At 40.8% G+C, this 7,638-nt stretch overlaps 1 long non-coding RNA gene across 1 annotated transcript; it reads left to right on the top strand.

Moving 5' to 3' along the window:
* Nucleotides 1-5,683: 5,683 nt before the first annotated feature.
* On the top strand, nucleotides 5,684-5,988 carry LOC121961170. Its single transcript, XR_006107029.1, has 2 exons — nucleotides 5,684-5,730; nucleotides 5,842-5,988. It is a non-coding gene; the product is annotated as an uncharacterized LOC121961170 (long non-coding RNA).
* Nucleotides 5,989-7,638: the final 1,650 nt, after the last annotated feature.

Here is a 7,638-nt window from a genome sequence, read left to right as displayed (position 1 = left end):
TTATAATGTGTGATGTTTGTTTTGTTTGTTGTGTAATGTGAATGTGTATTTTTGTATTGTCATATTGTGTACTATGTGTATTGTATACTATGTGTAGTATAGCTGCTGCAATGCAAGGGCTAATGGGATCTTAATAAAAAACAAACAAAAGATTGTCAAAATCAAAGAGCTCAATATTATATCATCAGGTAAAAGTAGCAGCTGTGCAACATCACTGTAGCGTATGGTGACTTTTACATGTTTCTATATAGCTAAACAAATAGGACACTAATGGACAACTGGCTAAATTATGGGAGGTTGTGCATGGACCGAGACCCGACACCTTTTTAGGGCCAATATCCCACATTTCAGGATGTCATCTGCAAAGTCACAGACAGCACTGTGAACTCTAGGAACACAGGACAATTGGGACTGACCTTTCAATGCAAAATGAAGAGTACACTTACTGATGTGTTCTGCTTAGCTAAAATAGCTTTAACATGTTCATTATAATGCAGGAAGCACAGAAACTAAATCAAGCTTGTGGATGTGTCTGGTCGGCTGTCAGGCTCCCTCCTCTTATACAAAAACCATTCAAAACACATATATGTGGCAGCACTAGTTTACGTGGCAGTTTAATAAATGGAGGTAATACCCCTTTTCTTAAATTTATGTTCAAATAGCATGACAGCGCCACCTTGGGAATTGCACCCAAAGAATTAGAGTTAACAGTATATCAAACAGACACTCAGGTTCGTTCAACTGAAGAGCAGGAGATGTGGTTCCAGTTTAAAAGTATAGGAAATTTCATTACAAGAGCAGATTAATTGGCAATTTATAAAACCTTTTAAAGGGGACGTGAGGGAAAGAGGGGTGCCAGTCAGTAGCTGAGGCTTACCGGTGGTGAGAGGAGTTGACACAGGTTGAGGGGGGAATCCCAGAAAACCAAAAAAAAGGAATAAATCACCCCAACCACACGTGTCAATCGCACACACACACACGTGCACACGGTCGTGAGGGGACGAAAACCAAGGGGGAAACACAGCACACCAGAAGGAGACACCGCCACCCAGAACACTAACACCTCCACAAGTGGCTCTCAGCAACTGAAAGGACGAAGGAAAAGGGAAATTAGATGGGTAAATTTCAAAATAAACAAAAAATGTGTGAGAAATAAAAAGTGAGAAATAAATAAAACAAAAGATATATTTAACTGTGGTTGACAACAAGCAAATTACAAATTTAACCAAACCAAAAGGCAATTATTAAATGTCGTCGAGAAAAATGAAAAGAAAGAAACTAAATAATATCCAAAAATACACTAAATCATATCATTGAACTCAAATAAACTAACTCCACAGATCACCCAATCCCCATTCAATCTTAAAAATATAGCCCAGTGCTGAAGCAGTTGGCAGCTATGTCAGCCAACATTAAAAGTCCATAACAAGTGCAATATTCTGTCCATATAAAAGATGGTCAAGGCAGTGTTGCAACACCAAGCGGCAGCACCAAGTGGACATGCAGCAAAGCACGGCACAGCCGCGGAACAAGCCAAAGGCGGGTTAGCAAAGAAGAGTCTAAAAACAAAGGCAAAATGGCTATTAAAGCAATGCAATAGAGTGATAATTCATTAAAAACAAGGCAGCTACAGCTAACCTACCTGTACCCAGTGTTGCCAACTCCACTGTAAGGGAAGAAACTGTTGGCTCTCCAAAAAGTAGCTAGTTGACGTGATCAACCAATTTGCATAGTATTCTGAAAGAGGCTAAATGAATAGAAAAGGCTGACCAAGCAGTTTACAAACTAACTATTTATGTATTTACAAACTTTGTTTGTTGCCATATAACTATAACGTTAACTATTTTTTCTTTTCTTTTTTAGTGACTTAATGAATGTAGAGCCAAACAAAAACGTGGTCTTGTAGCTTATATTTGGCCAGAGGAACAAGGAGAGAGACAAAGAACTGTGTGTGAATGAGACTGACTGAGACAGAGTGAACTGCATGAGGGATTTTGGGGTTTGAAACTAAAAAGTGAATATTTGAACAAAAATATATCAACAAATATGTACTGAGCAAGGGCTCTGCTGTAACTGTACAAAATCATCATCTTTGATTGGTCGTAAGCTGCACACGTGTGACTCATTTAAAGGGCAGGCAGCTCTCAGAGCGGTCACCGAGTCCGCTGCAGGTTGGGACTGCGGGGCTGCTGGTCAGACTGGCTGCATGAGTGATGAGTGAGTGGTGGTGAGGAGGAGACGGCAGCCGCCCTCGCTGTATTCGGCTCTCGTGAGCTTGTTTGTAACACGAACCGCAGAACCGGATATGTTTGATGCTTTTGCAGAGCTTTGTCAACACAATCATTCCTCAAATTACTAGAAAAAGTCGCTAGATTTCTCGCTGGTCACTTTTGACTAATTAAGTCGCCAAGGAGGTCCAGAAAGTAGCTAGATATATTGTCAAAGTTGGCAAGTTGGCAACACTGCCTGTACTGGTGGAGGCAGAAAGACGCGAGCCGGGCAACCAGGAAGTGGGCGGGGCCACCATAAGAGCAAGAGGGAGGCAAGAGGACTCACTACCTCCTTATATAGGGTGCCCTCAGGCAGCGATTGGCTGACACATACCCATAACCTGCAGCACAGATGAGACATCTCATCCTGCTACATATATCTAGATAGATAGATTAATTGATTGACAGATTGATTGATTGATTGATTGATTAATAGAGTGTGACATTTATGCAAACCTCACATGTCATGTTAAAGGATGTAACATGATTGCGTAATTCATACTGTCTAATTAAGAAGTTTTATTCTGTGGGTGATATCAGGAGTCTGGTATCTTTGAACACCTGAAAGAGACAAACTTCCAAATGTTGAAGAATTAGATATATGTGACAAAAAGTATCAATTCTGTAAAAGGAAGTGTAATTAAGTAAATATGCTCTCATCCCATGTTAACACATATTCCTGCTTTGCAGTGAACTTCCACATTTACATATTACGTTTTGTTTATCCCTTTGTGCCTGCTCTTTACATCCTGGGATGCCACTATGGTGATGTCAACAAATGCACTTGGTGGGATGATGCTGCATGAGGTTATGTTTAGGAGACAACAGCATATGGCAACCAACTCCAAGATGTCAACAAACACACAGGCTGGCACTGACGATTAGGATTAGGGGAAGGAGGCACATGGTAAAACCTAACATTTAGACAGGAAGCAAACACTGGACTTCTGCATAAAAGTGCAGGTAATTGGGACCCATCCAGCACCTCTCCCACCTGCCCTATAGGCACCCTTACACTCCTTATGTCATGTCATGTCGCCATGTCAACCTGATGTAGTCCTGCTGTGTATCAGGTGAGCGTAGTAGGTGCCATCCACCGGCATATCTTAGCATCCCGACTAGTGCTGTCTGGGTGCATCTTCACCTGACGTCATACAGCAGTGTTTCATACGAATGCAAAAAGTGCCTTTTGGTGTCACGCTGCACTGACAAAGGCTAGAAACCATGTATTGACACTGAAATGTGTCACATATTTTCCCACAGCTGCTGAACCATACATTAATCTAATTATCATTTGTCCAAGGAATCCACTGATTTACCCAACATGATCGCATTCCTAAGTCATCACATGTTACCCTAGGTGTCCTCCTGCATCTGCTGTTGACATTCTAGGATGCCACTACCAACACCAGGACATAAATAAAACCACATGGTTATGAGTAGGCAACAAAAGTACTCATAGAGCTGCAACAGCTTTGGTCTGGCTGCGTTATTATACTGTACCATACTGCCGTGCCAGGTGCTAGATCGAAACCTGGTTCTGCTTTTTCAAAACTAAAAACTTTAAATAAAACTCTAAATAAATAAACTTTTCATTTGTAAAGAACCTTGCTCGTGGTCTGTATATAGAAGCACTATATGGTCACTGTGCATAACACAAGAACTTAGCAACCACCACAACGGAGACTGAATGTATAAAATATATTAATCATTTTTCTCTTTAAAAATGTGGTGCCCCAAAGTTGATTTTATGTTAAGTTCAATTCTATTATTTATTATCAACAGACTATTTCTGACAGCGGAAGTACAATCAGTCTTCCTCATCTTTCTTACCAGTTTACATGTCAACAAACAGGATTACTATGATACTGTGAAAAAGTCCTAATCTTATGTTTATGAGCAAAAATCTGATTACATTATGCCAAAGTACCTTTTAAATATGATATCTAAACAGGCTTTTTATTTTCAAAGGACATGTCCACAGTTTAGATCTGATAATGCATTCTGCTTCTTGAAGGTGTACTTAAAACTACATGGTGATGCATATGCCACCCATGTGAAGTCTGCAAATTATATAATATGATGTATTCTGTCATTTCTACAGTATGTGATGATGAAAAGGAGAGAAAGAGAGCAAGCATCCCAAGTTTCAGATAAAGAGACAGAGAGACCTGAGCACACAGAGTGACAGTGCTCCAGCTGCTGTACTCAGACAGACAGTCTGTGCTTCATGTCTCAGGGCAAGAGCAGCAGTGCTTGCTGTCACACCAGGCCAACACTTGTTCATTTTCTTCATACCTCGCTCTGCTGATCATGAGCCGGGACTTCTAACAGTTCCAATCCTCACAGAGCCAGAAAGGCTACAGGGTCAGACAGCAGGGACAGTCCAGACTGAAGATGATGGGTAGCTTTTAAAGACAAGTGAATGTGCTTGAGCAGAACAATACAGAACAGTACAAACCAGTAGTTTGATAACTCCTTAATTGTTTTTTTTTTGTTTTTTTTTTATTATTTACTTTGACTTTTACCCTAGTTTTAGTATTTGGTTGTACTTACAGTTTATATCCATTCATCCATCAATCCATCCATTTTTTTCCACTTATCCAGGGCCGGGTCGCAGGGGCAACAGGTGGAGCAGAACATTCCAGACATCCCTCTCCCCAGCAACACTTTCCAGCTCCTCCTGGGGGACCCAAAGGCGTTCCCAGGCCAGACGAGATATGTCATCCCTCCACCATGTTCTGGGTCTACCCCGGGGCCTCCTACCAGTAGGACATGCCCGGAACACCTCCACCTCGACTGACCCCTTTTGACATGAAGGAGCAGCGGCGGTCCTCCCAGATGTCCAAGCTCCTCACCCCTATCTCTAAGGCTGAGCCCTGACACCCTGCGGAGGAAACTATTTTCGGCTGCAGTATCCACGATCTCATTCTTTCTGTTACTACTCATGATGATGCTCATGACCAGGTGAGGGATGGAACATAGATGGACCGGTAAATCAAGAGCTTCACCTTCTGGCTCAACTTCTTCTTTACCACAACAGTCCAGTGGAGTGCCTGCATTACTGCAGATGCTGCACCAAACTGCCTGGCCATCTCACAGTCCGTTCTACCCTCACTTGTGAACCCGAGATACTTGAACTTCTTCACTTGGGGCAACAACTCTCCCCCCACCCAGAGAGGACAGTCCACTATTTTCCAGCAGAGTACCAAGGCCTCAGATTTGGAGGTGGTGACTCTCCCCATTTTTGATCCCCGTTTTTTTCTTTCTCTCTGCCGGATCGTCTCCGAGGCAGCGGTGTGTGCTAACTTCCTGCTGCGGACTATGCCGATTTTTGTCTGAGAGGGCCAGATATTTTAAGTCTAAGTCACTTTTATTGTCAGAGCAGAGAGTGGAGCCTTCCCTTTTGCCATGGGTAGATGAGCGGACCGTGTGTTTCACAACAGAAGCGGAGGAGAACGTGAGTTGTGTTGATTAGCATTCGGCGCTAACTCCAGTCGTTAGCCACATCCATTGCTAAATTGTAAAGGTTACACGTTACTGAACTCCCATGTCCCTGTCTCTTAAAAAGCGGGATCCTGGACTGATGAGAGCCGTGTATTGTGCCCTGTGCCTGGAGTGTGTGCGTGTACATGAACTGTGAGCCTCTGGTGAGTAACTTTTACTGAAGTTAGTCTGATAAATTGAGTGAAATGTGCTGCTTCTGCTAATGTTAATATGGATCAATGAGGCATTATTTCCATGAATGTGGTGGTTAAAAAAAGTTTTATATTACAGTGTTTTGTTTACATTTGCCCTCATTCTGTGTTTTTTTGAGTGAGCGGCAGTAGGGAAAAAAAGATAAAAGAGGGAAAGAAATGTTCAGCTGTTTTGCTTCATGTTAATACTGAGAAATGTATTTAGTTCATTGAATTTACAGTAAAAAGTGGTTAAAGTAATTATTAAGAAGCTGTGTTACAAAGTGTATGCATAAAATCGTGTGTTTATATGTAGAGACTGGAATTTACACAGGGACTGTGATTTATTTAAGAAAAAATGACTGATTTATTGAGGACTGTGGTTGATACTTCATGTCTGAAGAGCTGAAAAGCTAAAATTGTTTTTTATTTTATTTATTTTTTTTCAACTTCATTTCTTATTCAATACAATACAACACACTTAAAAACTTACCTTTGATGTGTGTGAGGTTCTTTACTCGGTCACTCATTGCATTTTGCTAATACACCCTTTCTCCTGTAGCGACCTAAACTTCTGACTACTGGTCCACAAGGTGATTAATGCACTGATGAAATAAATATCTGTATCTCCCAGTCTTTTACCATTAGCAGTTAGAGCTGAGGCAGGTTACATATGACCACCAAAATTTAATCAGCTTATCCTTGAGTCCACTCAATTTTTTTCCCGAAGTTGAAGAGATTCCTCCAAGGTGTTCATGAGATATTGTGTTTACTGTTATTATTGTGGGTCTGGAGCTCGGTGTGACTTCCACCTCTCCTGATGCCACTCAAGCCTCATCTGTAATCAAGCCACCCACACTCTCATTCTGCAGATTTCAGGAGATGCAACTTGGAAAAAAAAGACTAAAAACACAAAACAAGCCTTTTATTGCAGCCTATCCTGTAAAAGCTGTGAAGCGTAATGCCAAATTCACTCATCATTTCTGTATTTGAATGTGTATAGCCTATGTATGTGTGAGAATTAATGCCTATAAATGGGATTTATATCTTGTTACCTGCAAGGACAAATGAGCAGACACTTTGGTTTATTTCACTGTGTAAGGGATATGAACACCTTTTCACAGGTGTGAAGCAGAGTATGGTAATGATGGAATATGCTAAAATGACTTAGTAGTACATTATGCATATCACAAGAAATTAAATAGCTAAATCTTAAAGACTTGCATCTTGTTATATTGTGGAATATTGTGGATTCTTCCCAAAAAAAATTCTCACTGAAATGGAGCTTAATGGTCTTGTATCAAGTGAGTAAGCACAAAAAAATATGTGAAAACCTTAAAAGAAAAAACTGGGTAAAGAAACAGATTGCTATAAAGTGCTTTCTGTTCAATGGATGCAGGGTGACTCAGGCCCTTTTTATGATATAAGGATTAATTCAGATGGTTGCTGAAAGTCAGTGGAACTGTGTTCATTAATATTCTTTCAAAGGGGTTACTCATCATTTGTTCTCACCTTCTTCTTTTTCACCAAATGCTTTATTTTAACAGGAACTAATTTTTATAAAAACTGAGAGTGGAGAACCAAAAGCTGCAAGCTGGAAATTATTTTCTCGTATGTGCAGTACCGTGGGCAAAGACAAAGCATCCAACTAATAAACACCTCAGACAGGGAGGAAAGTCCTTCTAATTAAG

Source organism: Plectropomus leopardus, chromosome 22 (assembly GCF_008729295.1).
Source record: "Plectropomus leopardus isolate mb chromosome 22, YSFRI_Pleo_2.0, whole genome shotgun sequence".
NCBI classification, from domain to species: domain Eukaryota; kingdom Metazoa; phylum Chordata; class Actinopteri; order Perciformes; family Serranidae; genus Plectropomus; species Plectropomus leopardus.
Note: the sequence above shows the minus strand (reverse complement) of the source record. Positions and strands in the feature narration are given on the sequence as shown.